This window comes from Bombina bombina, chromosome 2, assembly GCF_027579735.1.
Source record: "Bombina bombina isolate aBomBom1 chromosome 2, aBomBom1.pri, whole genome shotgun sequence".
NCBI classification, from domain to species: domain Eukaryota; kingdom Metazoa; phylum Chordata; class Amphibia; order Anura; family Bombinatoridae; genus Bombina; species Bombina bombina.
Genome location: NC_069500.1, coordinates 521488735 through 521510562, shown reverse-complemented (window position 1 = coordinate 521510562; position 21828 = coordinate 521488735). Strand labels below are relative to the sequence as shown.

The 21828-nt window shown below is 40.8% G+C and overlaps 1 gene segment (V, D, J or C); it reads right to left on the bottom strand.

The window, feature by feature from the left end:
• Window positions 1-21828, bottom strand: part of LOC128649179 (Ig gamma chain C region-like) — a 430619-nt gene that overhangs the window by 245616 nt on the left and 163175 nt on the right.

Sequence of the window (21828 nt, the reverse complement as noted above, 5' to 3'; positions counted from 1 at the left end):
GCCATTGCGACCTGTAAAACAAGAGGGCAAGTGGGGGTATCACTGGAGTCGACAATGAGGCCCATTGCACCCTGGTCCCGTGTCTGTAGTCCACCCACACCCTGTAAACTGCATGGCCCCCTAGCTAGCAGCCTCTTTTTAAGGCTAGATAGAATATTCATATATCCCCCTGAGCTTTTTATACTTTTCCCAGTGGGGGTTAATTCTCCTAATTTATGCCCTTCTTTAACTGCCTCACTTCTATTTCGTGCAGCCTTTTAAACCCCTTTATTCTTTGATTCTTTTTTATGGGCCCTTTTCCTTTCCTACCGACACACCGCCCTTTCTTGCAAACATCCTCACCCCGCAGGCGGTCATTGCCAGCACCGGATACCCCACTTACCTTAGTGGGGATCCGTGTGGACACTGGCCGCTTTGCAGGTTGCTTCTTTTGCACCTCCGGTCTCTGCGCACTTAGAATCGAAAAACAAGATGGCGCCGAGACCCGGAGGGCACATGACATCACAGGGGCGGAGTTAGTGATGTCACACACACGCAAAGAGACAGAGAGAATGACCGCATGGCTCCTAAGCCATGCAAAGTGGAAGGCCCCTGATCCGCCTCTCCTCCACTGACTACCCTCTGTCCATGAGTCAAAGGGAGAGAGTCGGACCGCTCAGAAGCAGCAGTGTCCTCGAGTAAGAGGGGGGACATGGGCTCACAAACCAGCCCAGAAACTAAAGGAGAATGGAGAGGTGCAGGGCCGGGGCCTATGGGATTGAGGGAACCTAAAGTATTTGCCAAAACACCAGAGGCAACAGGGGTAATTCCGGGGGCCATGTGGGCTAAAGAGGAATAGGAAAGAGGAACAAGATTGCCAGCAGAGGGGACAGAAAATAGAGCAGGGGTAGAGGACAAAATAGGGACAGAGAGGAGGAAAAAGATACTGCAGGGACAGCAGAAGGGGAGGAAAGAAATAACAGATGACAACACAGAAGTAGAAGGGAGAGATATAGAATAAGCAGGGAGAAAAGAAGGGGCAGCAGCAGCAGCTGCAGAGGAGGACAAGAGAGAGTATGTAGCATGGGGATACGGCATAGCAGAGGGCACAGAAGGAGAGGGAGGAATAACATCACCCATTGTAGAGACTACAGTTTTCTTTCTTTTTTCAGGTGTCTCCTGTTCTTCACCAAAACGCCTAGGAGCCCTGGAGGAGCGACGAGGCTTCACCATTGTTCCACCTGCAAGACAAGAAACAGGTTAATGACCCTACTTCCTGCCTGCAGCCCCTAATATAGGCTCTGCAACATCTCCCTCTAGCTGTAAGCCCAGCTAAGACACCTAGACAGTAATACACTTAGCACTCCAGTCAAAAGTTAACCCTTAAGTTGCTGCACGCTTAATCAGCTCTCCGCTTTCCTTATTTTCAGTTGGAGATTGACATTTCCAATTTGCAGCACTGTCCTTTTGAAATTTTACAGCACCAAGAATCTTTACAAAGGTTTTAGTTCATCTTATAGCAGAAATCCCTCTAAAATTATTATTTGTCATACATTTAGTGATGTCGCAAATAGTTTGCCGGCGAATAGTTCCCGGCTAACATAGCATGTTCGCGTTCGCCTCGGCGGGCGAACATATGCGATGTTCGATTCGTCATCATTGAGTAAACTTTGACCCTGTACCTCACAGTCAGAATACACATTACAGCCAATCAGCAGCAGACCCTCCCTCCCAGACCCTCCCACCTCCTGGACTGCATCCATTTTAGATTCATTTGGAAGCTGCATTCTTAGTGAGAGGAGGGACAGTGTAGCTGCTGCTGATTTAATAGGGAAATCGATAGCTAAGCTAGTGTATTCAGTGTCCACTACAGTCCTGAAAGACTCATCTGATCTCTGCTGTAAGGACAGCACCCCAAAAAGCCCTTTTTAGGGCTAAAACATCAGTCTGCTTATTTTTTTAATCTAATTGCAGTTGCCTGCCTGCCAGCGTGTGTGTCAGGCTCACAGCGTATACTGTGCCCACTTGCCCAGTGCCACCACTCATATCTGGTGTAACAGTAGTGTACATTTAAAAAAACAACACTTTTTTGACTGTGAAATAATAGCAGACAGCTGCCAGTACCCAAGATGGCCGCCAATAAGGCAGATGGGGAGGGTTAGAGAGCTGTTTTGGGGGGGATCAGGGAGGTTGGGGGCTAAGGGGGGATGCTACACCACAGCATATGTAAATATGCTTAAAAAATAGAAAATAAAAATGTAAAAACCTTATTTTTATACTGACTTTCTGCCAGTACTTAAGATGGCGGGAATAATTGTGGGGTGGGGGAGGGAAGGGAGCTGTTTGGGAGGGATCAGGGGGTCTGATGTGTCAGGTGGGAGGCTGATCTCTACACTAAAGCTAAAATTAACCCTGCAAGCTCCCTACAAACTACCTAATTAACCCCTTCACTGCTAGCCATAATACACGTGTGATGAGCAGCAGCATTTAGCGGCCTTCTAATTACCAGAAAGCAACGCCAAAGTCATATATGTCTGCTATTTCTGAACAAAGGGGATCCCAGAGAAGCATTTACAACCATTTGTGTCATAATTGCACAAGCTGTTTGTAAATAATTTCAGTGAGAAACCTAAAATTGCGAAAAAATGTAAGTTTTTTTTTAAATTTGATCGCATTTGGCGGTGAAATGGTGGCATGAAATATACCAAAATGGGCCGAGATCAATACTTTGGGTTGTCTACTACACTACACTTAAGCTAAAATTAACTCTGCAAGCTCCCTACATGCTCCCTAATTAACCCCTTCACTGCTGGGCATAAAACACGTGGGGTGCGCAGTGGCATTTAGCAGCCTTCTAACTACCAAAAAGCAATGCCAAAGCCATATAAGTCTGCTATTTCTGAACAAAGGGGATCCCAGAGAAGCATTTACAACCATTTATGCCATAATTGCATAAGTTGTTTGCAAATAATTTCTGTGAGAAACCTAAAGTTTGTGAAAAAGTGAACCTTTTTTTTTTATTTGATCGCATTTGGCGGTGAAATGGTGGCATGAAATATACCAAAATAGGCCTAGATCAATACTTTGGGTTGTCTACTACACTACACTTAAGCTAAAATTAACTCTACAAGCTCCCTACATGCTCCCTAATTAACCCCTTCACTGCTGGGCATAAAACACGTGTGGTGCGCAGTGGCATTTAGCATCCTTCTAATTACCAAAAAGCAACACCAAAGCCATATAAGTCTGCTATTTCTGAACAAAGGGTATCCCAGAGAAGCATTTACAACCATTTATGCCATAATTGCATAAGTTGTTTGTAAATAATTTCTGTGAGAAACCTAAAGTTTGTGAAAAAGTGAACCCTTTTTTTTTATTTGATCGCATTTGGCGGTGAAATGGTGGCATGAAATATACCAAAATGGGCCTAGATCAATACTTTGGGTTGTCTACTACATTACACTTAAGCTAAAATTAACTCTACAAGCTCCCTACATGCTCCCTAATTAACCCCTTCACTGCTGGGCATAAAACACGTGTGGTGCGCAGTGGCATTTAGCAGCCTTCTAATTTTCCAAAAAGCAACGCCAAAGCCATATAAGTCTGCTATAATGGCATGTCTGGCACACAGTGTTGGGGCAAGGGTCCATCTGACCACTGATACCTGGTCTGCAAAGCATGGTCAGGGCAGGTATATCACCTACACTGCGCACTGTGAAGCGGGCGTAACCATTACACGTAACGGTTATCCTACCTGATCGATACAACATCATACCTGATGTTTTAAAGCATGTTATTCCAAACAATTTAGGAATGTTAGGTGATTTATGCCCTTTATGGATTAAAACCAGACTCTGCATCAACTATGTAATTTTCCATGGGAGTTTTGCCATGGATCCCCCTCCGGCATGCCACAGTCCAGGTGTTAGTCCCCTTGAAACAACTTATCCATCACTATTGTGGCCAGAAAGAGTCCCTGTGGGTTTTAAAATTTGCCTGCCTATTGAAGTCTATGGCGGTTCGCCCGGTTCGCGAACCTTTGCGGAAGTCCGCGTCCGCCGTTCGCGAACCCAAATTTTTAGGTTTGCGACATCACTACATACATTACCTGAATGGCATACTCATAGCAAATTTCTTGAAAAAAGCAAATGTTCACAGAGAATTCTTACTTCAAATTCTGCAAGTTCATGGGTGACTTGTAAAGTTTCAGAAAAGCCATTTTATCCCCTATTAACAGATTTTGTTTCTAGAAACAAAGTTTGATATCCTTTGGTGTCTCTTCCTCAGACATTTTCTATTTTTGAGAAAGTATTTCCTGGATCTGCATCAGTTCAAAATATTAACAGCATCCAAGAAAAACAATCACATTTCAAACTTCTTTAGTTGTCTGCCAGTTTCACAGGCTTTGGGGGTATACACACTGCTACAGAAGTGGTCATTCAGACTGATTTATGAGTTTCCTCCAATATCTCTGATTCTAACTTTACTGATAAGGATTAAGAGGGAAAGAGCAACAATTATTCAAGTCAGTAGTGGAAATTCCAGGGTCGCAAGGTCACAAGTGTGAACAGGCCCTGGAGTTCCGCCACTGCAGGGGGGGGCACGATGTGAGGAGGGCCCAGGATGGCGCAGTGAGCAGCGCAGTTTCTGTACATGTCACCACACATGACGCCCAATAGTTGTTATCTGCAGTCCAACACCAAGCCAAGGTTTAGGAAACATGGGAAACCTGTTGGTGCCCTGACTGTGTAGCATGGAGCAGGAGGCGGGGATGTTTGATCAGTTAATGGGTGGTCTGCTGTGTGACTGTGGGAGGTTAGCGGGTCCCTGTTGTGGGAGTGAGAGCAATAGATTCATTATTATACAGTGCCCAGTATGTGGTGCACGTGCCGCTGCCTATAAATATATATATGCCTATAAATATATACGGTATATATATATATATATATATATACGGTATATATACGGTATATATATATATATATATATATATATATATATATAAATATAAAATATATATATATATATATATATATATATATAAATTAGTTTTCCCACTAAGGATTGCAGTTTCTGTTTAAAGGACTTTTTCAGTCGAAGTAGGCTGGTTATATTCTGTCTGTAAATATGTGTATATTTGCCTGCTGGCTCACAGTTTTGTCAACATTAGATTGATTTCTATGTAAACACACCCACTGCAGTGGTATTTTATATTTTGCAATTATATGAATAATTTGACCTTTTCTAGTTGTTGGTATATGTAATAAATGAATTGCATTTTATTTGACCTTTATGTGTCTGTGTTTCTTTGGGTTTGACATTATACCTCAGCCGTATATCTATATATTAGATTAAGGGGTAGTGATTTTTTGAGTGCTGCAATCCCCTACTTTAATCACAGTAACTCGTATAGCTCTACTGTGTGAAGTTTCTTCTCTTTAAAAATTTTTTGAATTTATATATATATATATATATATATATATTTATGATGAAAGAGTTTTTGTGATGCGGACTGTACCTAAGTATAGGCCGCACTGGAGGCGCTAAAACTGACACTGGAAAGAGAAAAGCTGCTGGAGTGAACCTAAGAGGTGGGTTAACGCTACCCTTATAAGTAATCACACCATATTAATTAGAAAAAGAGAAAGATGTGGTTCACTACACAACGCTAATCATTCATTCACTATGTAAAGAGTGGAATAATATGTATTTAAATGAAAGAGGAGGCAGACATGCATATGAAAAGAATCAATGTCAATTGCAACAAATAGTAACTGTTGGGGAATGTTGCTACAATAAAACAACTAGGGTGAGAGAAGGTAAATAAAAAATGTAGGTCCTGCTCAAGTTAATTAGCTCCTTGTGTGTATACCTGACGAAACAGTTGTTATATCATAATATAAGTTCAGATGTTATAAAACAGAAGTATGCAATGTATACTATGCAATGAATCTGCTACACTGAAAACGTCTCTCAGTATTATGAAGTAACGAACAATAAGGCATGCAATAGACTCTGAAGTTTCTTCACAGATATTTAGTCAAGTCTTATATAGATAATAAAGTTCTTGTGCTCAGGATGACTTCTTAGCAGTGTAGGCAGGCAAATTTAACAACAATCCTTGTATGGGCTCACAGCCTACTTACGTTAGCTGACCAACTGAGGTAAGGACCAGGCACTGTATGTAGTATTCCGCAGAATACTACATACAGTGCCTGGTCCTTACCTCATGAGATTGAGGTCAGCTAACGTAAGTAGGCTGTGAGCCCATACGAGGATTGTTGTTAAATTTGCCTGCCTACACTGCTAAGAAGTCATCCTGAGCACAAGAACTTTATTATCTATATAAGACTTGACTAAATATCTGTGAAGAAACTTCAGAGTCTATTGCATGCCTTATTGTTCGTTACTTCATAATACTGAGAGACGTTTTCAGTGTAGCAGATTCATTGCATAGTATACATTGCATACTTCTGTTTTATAACATCTGAACTTATATTATGATATAACAACTGTTTCGTCAGGTATACACACAAGGAGCTAATTAACTTGAGCAGGACCTACATTTTATATTTACCTTCTCTCACCCTAGTTGTTTTATTGTAGCAACATTCCCCAACAGTTACTATTTGTTGCGATTGACATTGATTCTTTTCATATGCATGTCTGCCTCCTCTTTCATTTAAATACATATTATTCCACTCTTTACATAGTGAATGAATGATTAGCGTTGTGTAGTGAACCACATCTTTCTCTTTTTCTAATATATATATATATATATATATATATATATATATATATATATAGTGTATATATATAGTGTATATACAAAACTCCACATAGCTTTACTATGTGCCAACTATTATTTAAGATTACAAGCATTGTGTATACCATAAAACAATTGACATGTAGCTTCTGAAACAGTGTAACTGCATGCTTCAGCTTTATCAATTATTTAAGAAGTGTGAAGGTCATGCTCTATGAGTTCTCTTTTGATAATTCATATCAAGGGCTTTTTAATTAATTTGTGACACTATAAACAGTGGCTTCAAAGATAAAGACATACTAAAGCCTGAAAAAATGTTAACCTAAATAAACCATTAAAAACAGAATTTATGCTTACCTGATAAATTACTTTCTCCAACGGTGTGTCCGGTCCACGGCGTCATCCTTACTTGTGGGATATTCTCTTCCCCAACAGGAAATGGCAAAGAGTCCCAGCAAAGCTGGTCACATGATCCCTCCTAGGCTCCGCCCACCCCAGTCATTCGACCGACGGACAGGAGGAAATATATATAGGAGAAATCATATGATACCGTGGTGACTGTAGTTAGAGAAAATAATTCATCAGACCTGATTAAAAAAACCAGGGCGGGCCGTGGACCGGACACACCGTTGGAGAAAGTAATTTATCAGGTAAGCATAAATTCTGTTTTCTCCAACATTGGTGTGTCCGGTCCACGGCGTCATCCTTACTTGTGGGAACCAATACCAAAGCTTTAGGACACGGATGAAGGGAGGGAGCAAATCAGGTCACCTAAACGGAAGGCACCACAGCTTGCAAAACCTTTCTCCCAAAAATAGCCTCCGAAGAAGCAAAAGTATCAAATTTGTAAAATTTGGCAAAAGTGTGCAGTGAAGACCAAGTCGCTGCCTTACATATCTGGTCAACAGAAGCCTCGTTCTTGAAGGCCCATGTGGAAGCCACAGCCCTAGGGGAGTGAGCTGTGATTCTTTCAGGAGGCTGCCGTCCGGCAGTCTCATAAGTCAAACGGATAATGCTTTTAAGCCAAAAGGAAAGAGAGGTAGAAGTCGCTTTTTGACCTCTCCTTTTACCAGAATAAACAACAAACAAGGATGATGTTTGTCTGAAATCTTTAGTAGCCTCTAAATAGAATTTTAGAGCACGGACAATGTCCAAATTGTGTAACAAACGCTCCTTCTTTGAAACTGGATTCGGACACAAAGAAGGTACAACTATCTCCTGGTTAATATTTTTGTTAGAAACAACTTTAGGAAGAAAACCAGGCTTAGTACGCAAAACCACCTTATCTGCATGGAACACCAGATAAGGAGGAGAACACTGCAGAGCAGATAACTCTGAAACTCTTCTAGCAGAAGAGATTGCAACCAAAAACAAAACTTTCCAAGATAGTAACTTAATATCTACGGAATGTAAGGGTTCAAACGGAACCCCTTAAAGAACTGAAAGAACTAGATTTAAACTCCAGGGAGGAGTCAAAGGTCTGTAAACAGGCTTGATCCTAACCAGAGCCTGAACAAATGCTTGAACATCTGGCATAGCTGCCAGTTGTTTGTGTAGTAAGACAGATAAAGCAGAAATCTGTCCCTTTAGAGAACTTGCAGATAATCCTTTCTCCAAACCTTCTTGTAGAAAGGATAGAATCTTAGGAATTTTTATCTTGTTCCATGGCAATCCTTTGGATTCACACCAACAGATATATTTTTTCCATATTTTATGGTAAATTTTTCTAGTTACAGGCTTTCTAGCCTGAATCAGAGTATCTATTACAGAATCTGAAAACCCACGCTTTGATAAAATCAAGCGTTCAATCTCCAAGCCGTCAGTTGGAGGGAAACCAGATTCGGATGTTCGAATGGACCCTGAACAAGAAGGTCCTGTCTCAAAGGTAGCTTCCATGGTGGAGCCGATGACATATTCACCAGGTCTGCATACCAAGTCCTGCGTGGCCACGCAGGAGCTATCAAGATCACCGAGGCCCTCTCCTGATTGATCCTGGCTACCAGCCTGGGAATGAGAGGAAACGGTGGGAATACATAAGCTAGGTTGAAGGTCCAAGGTGCTACTAGTGCATCTACTAGAGTCGCCTTGGGATCCCTGGATCTGGACCGTAGCAAGGAACCTTGAAGTTCTGACGCCATCAGATCCATGTCTGGAATGCCCCATAATTGAGTTATTTGGGCAAAGATTTCCGGATGGAGTTCCCACTCCCCCGGATGGAATGTCTGACGACTCAGAAAATCCGCTTCCCAATTTTCCACTCCTGGGATGTGGATCGCAGACAAGTGGCAGGAGTGATCCTCCGCCCATTGAATTATCTTGGTCACTTCTTTCATCGCCAGGGAACTCCTTGTTCCCCCCTGATGATTGATATATGCAACAGTTGTCATGTTGTCTGATTGAAACCTTATGAATTTGGCCTTTGCTAGTTGAGGCCAAGCTTTGAGAGCATTGAATATCGCTCTCAGTTCCAGAATGTTTATCGGGAGAAGAGACTCTTCCCGAGACCATAAACCCTGAGCTTTCAGGGATTCCCAGACCACGCCCCAGCCCACTAGACTGGCGTCGGTCGTGACAATGACCCACTCTGGTCTGCGGAAGCTCATTCCCTGTGACAGATTGTCCAGGGTCAGCCACCAACGGAGTGAATCTCTGGTCTTTTGATCTACTTGAATCATCGGAGACAAGTCTGTATAATCCCCATTCCACTGTTTGAGCATGCACAGTTGTAATAGTCTTAGATGAATTCGTGCAAAAGGAACTATGTCCATTGTTGCAACCATCAAACCTATTACCTCCATGCACTGCGCTATGGAAGGACGAGGAACAGAGTGAAGTACTTGACAAGAGCTTAGAAGTTTTGATTTTCTGACCTCTGTCAGAAAAATTCTCATTTCTAAGGAATCTATTATTGTTCCCAAGAAAGGAACTCTTGTTGACGGGGACAGAGAACTTTTTTCTTTGTTCACCTTCCATCCGTGAGATCTGAGAAAGGCTAGGACGATGTCCGTATGAGCCTTTGCTTTTGACAGGGACGACGCTTGAATTAGGATGTCGTCCAAGTAAGGTACTACTGCAATGCCCCTTGGTCTTAGAACCGCTAGAAGGGACCCTAGTACCTTTGTGAAAATTCTCGGAGCAGTGGCTAATCCGAATGGAAGTGCCACAAACTGGTAATGCTTGTCCAGAAAAGCGAACCTTAGGAACTGATGATGTTCCTTGTGGATAGGAATATGTAGGTACGCATCCTTTAAATCCACGGTGGTCATAAATTGACTTTCCTGGATGGTGGGAAGGATCGTTCGAATGGTTTCCATTTTGAACGATGGAACCCTGAGAAATTTGTTTAGGATCTTCAGATCCAAAATTGGTCTGAATGTTCCCTCTTTTTTGGGAACTACGAACAGATTTGAGTAAAATCCCATTCCTTGTTCTTTTATTGGAACTGGATGTATCACTTCCATCTTTAACAGGTCTTCTACGCAATGTACAGGAGAGGTTTTGGAAATTTTTGGAGTGTAGGCGCAAGTGAATGCTTTTACCCCTGTCTTGATTATTCAGTATCCTTATCTAAGGGAATTGTATAAAAGATTTGTATAAAAGATTTGACACTTGTTTAAATAACAAATATATTTATTTGAAAAATAAGAAAAAAATCTCTTTAAAAATTCCAATACGGACTTTGTGACACGTGGTTTACAAGTTCTAATATGTCTTGTAACTAATAAGTGAAGTCTATGACTGGTGTTACAAGATTAATGGTATAGATGTATAGTAACAATATGTTTGGTAATGATATGTTTAGTGACAATATGTTCATAAGAAATATAATGAAACAACCTATGTGTTGGGAAAATGTTTTGAAAATAGGACTCGTTAGAGTGTTGTACCTAGTGCATTGAAAACCTAGTACACAGTCTAAAAAGTCAAATTTATGTTTGTAGAGTTTTGCTATTGCCAATATTTCTTGTTTTACTATATATATAGAAAACTATTCTTGGTGCTTGTTCCTGGTATCAGCAATTATTAGCTTTCACACAAATCACTGTCATATGAGAGAGGAAAGGAAAATGTTTGGACATTTGTTGCTTAAAATCTTACAAATATTTGTTGCTTGAAGTCTTACAAATATTTCATAAAACATATATTGCTAAAAATGTAAAAATGTATATTTACGGTTAAAACTGTATTTCTGCAATTATAAAACATATATTGCCAAAAGTGTAAAACTGTATATTTACGGTTAAAACTGTATTTCTGCAATTTTAAACTTGCTAGTATTAGAGTAAGGTATTAGATAATGTAACGGTTACAAAGACTACCCACATCAAGAGGGAAACGGAGCTGCACACAGTCAGCGGAACTCGACATCCTCCAGCAAAAAAGAGCGCAACAACTCGAACCAGGCTCCAGAATCGGTTAGGAGTACAGTAAGTCTTAACGCTCCTTACTCTAATACTTCCCTAGACCGTAGAGCTTTGGTCATTATAGTTCTTATCTCAACACATATTGACAGTGTTTAACACTCAAGGATACTGGCGCAAATAGGAGTGTCCAATATAAACCGACACAAATTATCCAAAAAAAGCTTTTAAGAAAACGACTTTTAAACAACAAATCCACCGGTGGTTTTTCTTTTTCTTTTAATATTGATACTGAGTTACCAACGAATACAAAAATTTCCTGTGCAATTTAAATTGCCATACAATAGTCGGCCGACTACTAGCAAGTTTAAAATTGCAGAAATACAGTTTTAACCGTAAATATACAGTTTTACACTTTTGGCAATATATGTTTTATAATTGCAGAAATACAGTTTTAACCGTAAATATACATTTTTACATTTTTAGCAATATATGTTTTATGAAATATTTGTAAGATTTTAAGCAACAAATGTCCAAACATTTTCCTTTCCTCTCTCATATGACAGTGATTTGTGTGAAAGCTAATAATTGCTGATACCAGGAACAAGCACCAAGAATAGTTTTCTATATATATAGTAAAACAAGAAATATTGGCAATAGCAAAACTCTACAAACATAAATTTGACTTTTTAGACTGTGTACTAGGTTTTCAATGCACTAGGTACAACACTCTAACGAGTCCTATTTTCAAAACATTTTCCCAACACATAGGTTGTTTCATTATATTTCTTATGAACATATTGTCACTAAACATATCATTACCAAACATATTGTTACTATACATCTATACCATTAATCTTGTAACACCAGTCATAGACTTCACTTATTAGTTACAAGACATATTAGAACTTGTAAACCACGTGTCACAAAGTCCGTATTGGAATTTTTAAAGAGATTTTTTTCTTATTTTTCAAATAAATATATTTGTTATTTAAACAAGTGTCAAATCTTTTATACAAATCTTTTATACAATTCCCTTAGATAAGGATACTGAATAATCAAGACAGGGGTAAAAGCATTCACTTGCGCCTACACTCCAAAAATTTCCAAAACCTCTCCTGTACACCTAAGTAAGATATTTTTTGGGGAAAATATCCTAGGAGTAAAAGGCTTACCCCATTAGGCAGCGCAAAAAAGTTTTACACTTCACTCACCTAAACCTTCTACGCAATGTAACAATGCCTGTCTCTTTATTTGGTTTGAGGATAATTGAGACCTGTGGAACCTTCCCCTTGGGGGTAGTTCCTTGAATTCCAGAAGATAACCTTGAGAAACTATTTCTAGCGCCCAAGGATCCTGAACATCTCTTGCCCAAGCCTGAGCAAAGAGAGAGAGTCTGCCCCCTACTAGATCCGGTTCCGGATCGGGGGCTATCCCTTCATGCTGTTTTGGTAGCAGTGGTAGGCTTCTTGGCCTGCTTACCCTTGTTCCAGCCTTGCATTGGTTTCCAGGCTGGTTTGGGTTGTGAAGTATTACCCTCTTGCTTAGAGGATGCAGAATTAGAGGCTGGTCCGTTTCTGCGAAAGGGACGAAAATTAGGCTTATTTTTAGCCTTAAAAGACCTATCCTGTGGGAGGGCGTGGCCCTTTCCTCCAGTGATGTCTGAAATAATCTCTTTCAAATCTGGTCCAAATAATGTTTTACCTTTGAAAGGAATGTTAAGCAATTTTGTCTTGGATGACACATCCGCTGACCAAGACTTTAGCCAAAGCGCTCTGCGCGCCACTATAGCAAACCCTGAATTTTTCGCCGCTAATCTAGCTAATTGCAAAGCGGCATCTAAAACAAAAGAGTTAGCCAATTTAAGTGCTTGAACTCTGTCCATAACCTCCTCATACGAAGATTCTCTACTGAGCGACTTTTCTAGTTCCTCGAACCAGAAGCACGCTGCCGTAGTGACAGGAACAATGAAATTGGTTGTAGAAGGAACCCTTGCTGTACAAAAATCTTTTTAAGCAAACGCTCTAATTTTTTATCCATAGGATCTTTAAAAGCACAACTGTCTTCGATAGGAATAGTAGTGCGTTTGTTTAGAGTAGAAAACCACCACCTCGACCTTGGGGACTGTCTGCCATAAGTACTTTCTGGGGTCGACTATAGGAAATAATTTCTTAAATATAGGGGGGGGGAACAAAAGGTATGCCGGGCCTTTCCCACTCTTTATTTACTATGTCCGCCACCCGCTTGGGTATAGGAAAAGCGTCGGGGGGCACCGGAACTTCTAGGAACTTGTCCATCTTACATAATTTCTCTGGAATGACCAAATTGTCACAATCATCCAGAGTAGATAACACCTCCTTAAGCAGTGCGCGGAGATGTTCTAATTTAAATTTAAATGTCACAACATCAGTTTCAGCTTGATGAGAAATTTTTCCTGAATCTGAGATTTCTCCATCAGACAAAACCTCCCTCATGGCCCCTTGAGATTGGTGTGAGGGTATGTCAGAACAAATATCATCAGCGCCCTCCTGCTCTTCAGTGTTTAAAACAGAGCAATCGCGCTTTCTCTGATAAGTAGGCATTTTGGATAAAAGATTTGCTATGGAGTTATCCATTACAGACGTTAATTGTTGCATGGTAATAAGTATTGGCACACTAGATGTACTAGGGGCCTCCTGTGTGGGCAAAACTGGTGTAGACACATTAGGGGATGATGTAGTATCATGTTTACTCCCCTCATTTGAGGAATCATCTTGGGCAATATCATCATCTGTGGCATTACTGTCCTTACTTTGTTTGGACACTATGGCACACTTATCACATAAATTTAAATGGGGAGACACATTGGCTTTCATACATATAGAACATAGCTTATCTGATGGTACAGGCATGTTAAACAGGCTTAAACTTGTCAATCAAGCACAAAAAACGTTTTAAAATAAAACCGTTACTGTTTCTTTAAATTTCAAACTGAAAATACTTTATTACTGAATATGTGAAAAAGTATGAAGGAATTGTTCAAAAATTACCAAAATTTCACCACAGTGTCTTAAAGCATTAAAAGTATTGCACACCAAATTTCAGAGCTTTAACCCTTAAAATAACGGAACCGGAGCCGTTTTTACATTTAACCCCTATACAGTCCCAGCTATATGCTTTGCTGAGACCCAACCAAGCCCAGAGGGGAATACGATACCAAATGACTCCTTCTATAAGCTTTTTCAGTGATTCTTAGCTCCTCACACATGCATCTGCATGCCTTGCTCTCCAAAAACAACTGCGCATTAATGGCGCGAAAATGAGGCTCTGTCTATAACTAGAAAAGGCCCCCATCTGAAAAAGGTGTCCAACACAGTGCCTGCCGTTTTTCTAAACGTTCCCCAAGATTATAATAACAATTATTAGTTAGAATCTGCATAATATGCCTAGTAAAGCAATCGTTTTAGCCCAGAAAAATGTCTACCAGTTTTTAAGCCCTTTTTGAAGCCCTTTATTCTTTTATGTTTAACTAAGAAAATGGCTTACCGGTCCCCATGAGGGGAAATGACAGCCTTCCAGCATTACATGGTCTTGTTAGAAATATGGCTAGTCATACCTTAAGCAGAAAGGTCTGCTAACTGTTTCCCCCAACTGAAGTTACTTCATCTCAACAGTCCTGTGTGGAAACAGCAATCGATTTTAGTTACTGTCTGCTAAAATCATCTTCCTCTTACAAACAGAAATCTTCATCCTTTTTCTGTTTCAGAGTAAATAGTACATACCAGCACTATTTTAAAATAACAAACACTTGATAGAAGAATAAAAACTACATTTAAACACCAAAAAACTCTTAACCATCTCCGTGGAGATGTTGCCTGTGCAACGGCAAAGAGAATGACTGGGGTGGGCGGAGCCTAGGAGGGATCATGTGACCAGCTTTGCTGGGACTCTTTGCCATTTCCTGTTGGGGAAGAGAATATCCCACAAGTAAGGATGACGCCGTGGACCGGACACACCAACCTTCTTTGCATGGTATTTATTATTTGCAAATTATTTGTATTACTTTAAAAATAAAGGATAATGTAGTTTCATGGTAAGAAATGTTTGTGTATTCTGTTATGAATGCCCATCATGTCAGTTTTGGCATATAAGATGCAAATATTTTTTAAAGCACTTTCCCAAAAAAAGACAAATATCTTGTATGTTTCTGTGTATGCATTCCTGTGAAGGTGTGGCTGTTATACTGAGTGATGCTGACAGTATAGCTGTGACCTGCGGCTGTGTGGTTTAATTTCCTCTTTTTAATACTTATATGTTATGCGTGTAAAAAAATAATACATTTTAAAAAAACATAATTTCTGTTTACACATACCATATTTGTATACAAATAGTTGGATTTCTGCAACCGCTCTGTGAGCAACAGTTTTTACTCACCTCTGCTTTTTTTAATCAACCAGCACCTGCTTACCCTGCAACTGGCATCCAAGCTTTATTGGTACATATGCTTCAGCAGCTCAATAACCAAGCCTTACATGGTATCTGAAGAAATGGATCTCTTCTATCGACATGAATACAGCCGGAGTTCCGACAACACGCAGATCTCATGTAATTACCTTCTACTATTGTTTGGTGAAAAGTGAAGAGACATTTTCAATGGCCTTTCCTAGAGACAAAGGTATATCGTTAAATTCATATTACGACTGTTTCCCAACATACGCCAAGCCCGAAACTGTGATATGTGCACGATATAAGTTCCACAACAAAGTGCAGCAGGCTCAGGATTGATATCGCCAGATCGCATAAATTGGCTCAGGCACAGCTTCTGTCTTTCCCCAGAGGCCCAGGCCCAGATGCTCTGCGTAGTGACGTAGTGACACGAGCAATGGCATGGACTGGAAGAGGAAAGTATGCAAGTCATGTGGGAAAATTAACCACTTTGCCAAATGGTACAGTTCAAGCTGCCATAAAAATGTCTATGCTGTAAACGAAGAGGGTGCTGACCCAGAAGAGTGTGAAGAAATATTTGTAGACTCCGTGACTGGAGCAAGCCTTTGCCAGTTTCCAAGTAGGTCCAAAATGAATTGAACTACGATTCAAGTTAGACATAGTATCCTCAGCTAACATCATTCCCCCGTACGAATACAATAAGCTTAAAACCCAGTGCACCTCGCCCCTGTATGACTATGGGGGTGAATGCCTGGCAGTTAAAGGCAAGTGTGACCGGAAATGCCAACAAAAAACCTGTCATAGGCCTAAAAAGCAGCTTATATTTTGGTCTCATCAAATTGGTACTATTTGCCGCAAGCAGTATAAGTGAAGTACCGATCATGGAGAAATTCGCAGACATCTTCAAAGTAATCAGCCTATTCCCTTTTTGAGTGTACTATACCTTAAAGAAGACTTCAAGAGCATGTAGAGGCAGGGTATTATCAATAAAATTACATAGTCTACCAATTGGGTTAACTCCATGGTTATTGCTGTAAAACCACATACAGGAAAATGACGGTTATGTCTAGATCTCAATAAGGCAATCAAGTTATCTCATTATCCTTTGCCTACTCTCGGAGATATAACTCCCAAGCTAGCAGGTGCTCAGTACTTTATTGTCCTAGATGCTAAATCTGGCTATTAAGCTATTAGGTTCACTAAAGAATCTTCCAAACTCACTACTTTTAACACAGTCTTGGGGTGATACAGGTTCAAATGGTTTCCTTTCGGGATAATATCAGCACAAGATGAATTCAAGTGGAAAATAGATTACATTTATGAAGGTTTAAATGGATTAACAGCCATCCTCATCTATGGTTAAACCAAAGCAGAGCACAATCAAAAACTTGCCACTATGTTCCAGTGTTCCAGAGAAACAAGTGTCAAGCTTAATCCAGAAAAAACGCATCATCTCTGCAACAGAAGTCAGTTACTTTAAACATCTTCTCTCGGCTGACAGAGTAAAGCCTGATCCTGCTAAAATCACTGCTGTGAGAGACATGGAGCCACCGAAAGACAAAGGTGAACTTGAGACAGTACTAGGCATGATCAACTACCTCTCGAAATTTGCACCTAACCTTTCTGACATCACCACACCATTGTGAAAACTTCTAAAGGAATCAATTGAATTTGTGTTGGACACACAACAAGATGAAGCTTTCAACAAAATAAAAGTGCTGCTCATATGCGAGCCAGGACCAATATTAACATGCTTTGATCCTCACAAAGAACTAAAGCTACAGGTTGATGCTTCCAAGTATGAACTCGGAATTGTATTGTTGCAAGATTGAAGACCTATCACGTTTGCATTAAAATCACTCACTGAAAGTGAAATTAACTATGTGCAAATCGAAAAATAACTTTTTGCCACACTGTTTGGCAGTAAGCGTTTCCATCAATAAATCTATGGCCGTCATATTCTCGTAGAAAGTGACCACAAAACTTCAGAGTCTATCATTCCAAAACCAATGGCATCAAGTCCTCCAAGGCTTCAAAGAATGATTCTACATCTCCAGAGGTATAACTTCACTATCATTCACCACCCAGACAAAGATATTCCAGTTGCAGACACGCTGTTCAGAAAGTCATTATCTGACCATGACTCCAGCCTCAGTGAATGTATGGACATACAAGTGCACACTGTATATAGCAGTCTTCCTGTCAGTGACCCAAAGATAGAAGAAATCAAAACTCAGACTAAAAGTGTCCCTCAGTTCCAAATACTAAAATACATTATACAAAATGGCTGGCCTGATGACAGAAAAAAATGCCCCCAAAACATCTTGGAATTCTGGAATCACCGAGATGAACTCTCTACCTACATGACAGTATCTTTAAAGACAAGAAAATTGTCATTACCTCAAGCCTTCATCCAGAAATGTTGTCACACATATGCAACAGCCACCTAGGCATTGAAAAGTGCCAGCAAGAAGATGGCTGCATGATTTGGGAGCTCCGAGTATGCAGTTTCCAAGACAGCCCTATTACTGACAGGAACCTGAACACAAAATTTATCCCTAAAGGCTATTAATACAGGAAGAAACCTGGGACATGCTGGTAAATAATTGGTGGCTGTACGTACAAAGCTGAGCTGAGTAATTGTGTCGGAGCTGTCTGTCAGATGCTGAGGCGCCATTTTGGAAGTGTGTGCGCTACTGCCGACATGGAGACCCAAGTATCGTATGTGGGTGTCAGAGCTTTGTTGGAGGAACATGGGAGGAGGGTGTGTGAGAGACTTGACACCCTTATTGCCAGGATTCAAGCAGCGCGACCAAGCCGCGACAACGCCGCAGAGGAACATAGAGCAGCTCAGGAGCCACAGTGTGACACAGCACCTACGGAACTCCAGACGGGCTCCTCATCACTGACAGCGGTAGGTGCGGGCCCCAGGATGGAGCTTCACTCTCCTTCTGCCGCCACATACGGCTTGTACGCATGGGAGGAACTGCAGTATGACCACTGGCACATGGAGGCAAGCGCTGTGGAGCACTGTAGTGCCCACACATTATTAAGCAAGCTTCTCTGTGACATCAGCTCTGCACGCTTGTTACAGCGTTTCTGCTTTGAGCACTGTACCTTGGACGGGATGGTCTTGCAATATGAAGATTCTCGGCTCTATGTTCCCAGCCTCAAGACCGGAATAGGGTGATAACTTTATTAACTTTATATCAGCTGACATTGAATAATCCACATACATGACGGCCAATATCTGATAAAGTGTGGATTTTATGTCTGAACCATCCTCATGTTTCTAATACATATTAATACATATAGAACTAAAGAGGTTTTATCACGTGTTTTCTTATCTACTCATGTTGCTATTATTATTGTTGTTTCCCTTAATACCTTATGTCGCACTACTGACTATTGCTGCCCTTTACTATCTAATTTTCCATAGGAAGCTATTTGGGGTTTCTTTAAATTTTTGGGTTATTTTTTTCACATGTTCATTGATGCTTGTTTACATGCTTACTGGTTAGTGTCTGAATCTATGTCAGGAAGTGATGTCCTGAGTATTCCACCTCTTTTATGCTAGGCCTTGACAATATATTAATGCCTGACTTGAATGATTTGTGGGTTAAACCTATGAGCTATAATTTTAGGGTCCTGCCAAGCTGATATATGAGCACTTTATGTGGAGCCCTTGCTGGTTGGGATCATAGTGTTTATTCTGGTGAACTGCTCAATTTTACTCTGTAAACAGACACTCACCATAGCTCACATTTCTATAGCCCTTATTATATGTTTTTTGGGGCTCTTCACCACATACACCTGTATTCAGCCAGCTCCCTTAAAATTTAGAATTTTGATAGTCCCCCCTGACACTATATGATGTGCTGAGAAAAGCACTAGCATTACATATAAGCTAGGCTATATGGCTCACCCCAAATAGAGGACTCCATCTCCCCCCCCCCTTTTTTTGCTCCTTTCCACTGTGTGGTAAGGGATACATAGTTTATCCTCCACACTCTCTATTTGACAGAGTTAGGCAGTCTCTGTCCTGTCCGTGAAGCCCATGTTAGGATTTGTGCCTGTATTCATGATAAGAATGGTTATCCGGATCTCACAAGTTAAAGAAGTATTATAATCATTGTTTTGTGCTCCAAAGTTAGCAACCTGTATATCCCTAAAATTTTGGTATAGACACTAGTTCATACATGTGTTTCATGTCTATGATCGACCAATTAAGAGGGTGCCTCAGCGGTAGAGGGACTAAGGAAATTTTATAAATGTTTTTATGCTTTTCACAAGAATTAGCTGGACCCCTCTGCAGTTGGTCATATACCTTTACCTACTAATTTTCAGGTTCAATGGTGAAGCAGTGTCTGCAGCTTTGTTTCTTTGTTATAATGATTAGTGTATATATCTAATATTGCTATGTTTGAGTCCAACGCCTCCTTCAATCTATTACTAGTTTCCCGGACCTACCCACGGCCCTAGCGACATATGAAGGAGCTTATAAAGTGTAGGCATTAACTGGGCCTGCACTACCAAAGAGCCTTCAGAATAGTAAACTGAATCTATTGGGGTCCAAAAGTGGCCTCAGCTGCTTTGGGGGGAAAAAAGAGGGTGCTTTAGGTTTGCTCCCTAGTTCCTGTTCATTTGAACTATGTCCCATCTTGGGAACGCTATGTAACTGATGTGAAATGTGATCTATCCCTCAATATGATCTTATGTTTACTTGTCTACGATATTTCAATATGTATTTACTGTATGCTAAGAGTTCGATTGAGCAAACTGTTTGTTGATTTGGAATTTTTTGTTTTCCCTCAATAAAAAATGTATTTATAAAAAAAAAAAAAGTGCTAGCAAAGAGCCCATGATATTTTGTTTTGGCGTGTAAATCAAATACATTGTCAGTACGTGATCTATATGCCTCACATACTATCTATTCAACTCTAGATAGTCCATGATTAGCCACAGAGTACCTAACAGACCGTGGTAAATATTGGCTACTGATTTATACACCTGGCACAATATTGATTATTTCATAACTGTTGACTACTACAGCAGATATTTTGAGCTAGAAAGACTTCACAGCACAACACCAACTGCTGTAATACACAAGTTAAAGGTTACCTTTTCATAGCATGGGATCCCAGAGACAGTCATCTCAGACAACAGACCCCAGTATGTATCCAGTGAATTTAAAGCATTTTCCAACACATGGGCTTTTTCTCACATCACTTCAAGTCCATACTATCAGCAATGCAATGGATTAGCTGAGAAATCCATACAGACAGCAAAAACACTACTGGCAAAGGCAATAGCTGACAAGAAAGGACTATACCTCAGTATCTTGAATTATCGCAACATCCCTATCGATACTTTCAAGTTGCCAGCACAGCTGCTTATGAGTCACTGTCTGAGATCCATGCTTCAAACTACAACCAACAACTTCTGCCCAAAATCGTCCATCACAAGGAAGTCAGAGCCCGAAGGCTACACAGTCAAAAGCTTCAGAGGAGCTACTGCTACAAATCAGCTAGACTATTATCACAACTCTCTGAAGGGCAGACTGTTTGCATGCAGGAACATGGTCAGTGGCACCCAGCAGTCATCACCAAAGCAGCTAATACTAACATATCCTACTATGTGCGCACAAATGATGGGCTGGAATACAGTCTCAACATGCATCACCTCCTGGATGCAAGAGAGTCACACAGCACAAATGAGAATGCAGTCTCAGTACCAGAGAACATCAACCCAGGTGCCACAACACCGCACGACACACCATCTGAGGACATTATGGGGCATATGTATCAAGCTCCGTATGGAGCTTGATGCCCCGTGTTTCTGGCGAGTCATTAGACTCGCCAGAAACAGCAGTTATGAAGCAGCAGTTACAAAGATTGCTGCTCAATAACCTGTCCACCTGCTCTGAGCAGGCGGAAAGACATTGCAACAATACAACCCGATCGAGTACGATCGGATTGATTGACACCCCCCTGCTGGTGGCCTATTGGCCGCGAGTCTGCAGGGGGCGGCGTTGCACCAGCAGCTCTTGTGAGCTGCTGGTGCAATGATGAATACGGCAAGCGTATTGCTCGCCTTATTCAGCAAAGTCTGGCGGACCTGATCCACACTGGCGGATCAGGTCCGCCAGACTTTCATAACTAGAGGAACTAGATGACAGCGATACACCAGTAGTGGTATGGTGTAGTTACCTGCGCCTAGTAGGGCATACAAGTTTACTATTCAAGATCACCTAACCAGACCTCAAAAAGAATGGAGTGTAACTGAACAGAAAATAGG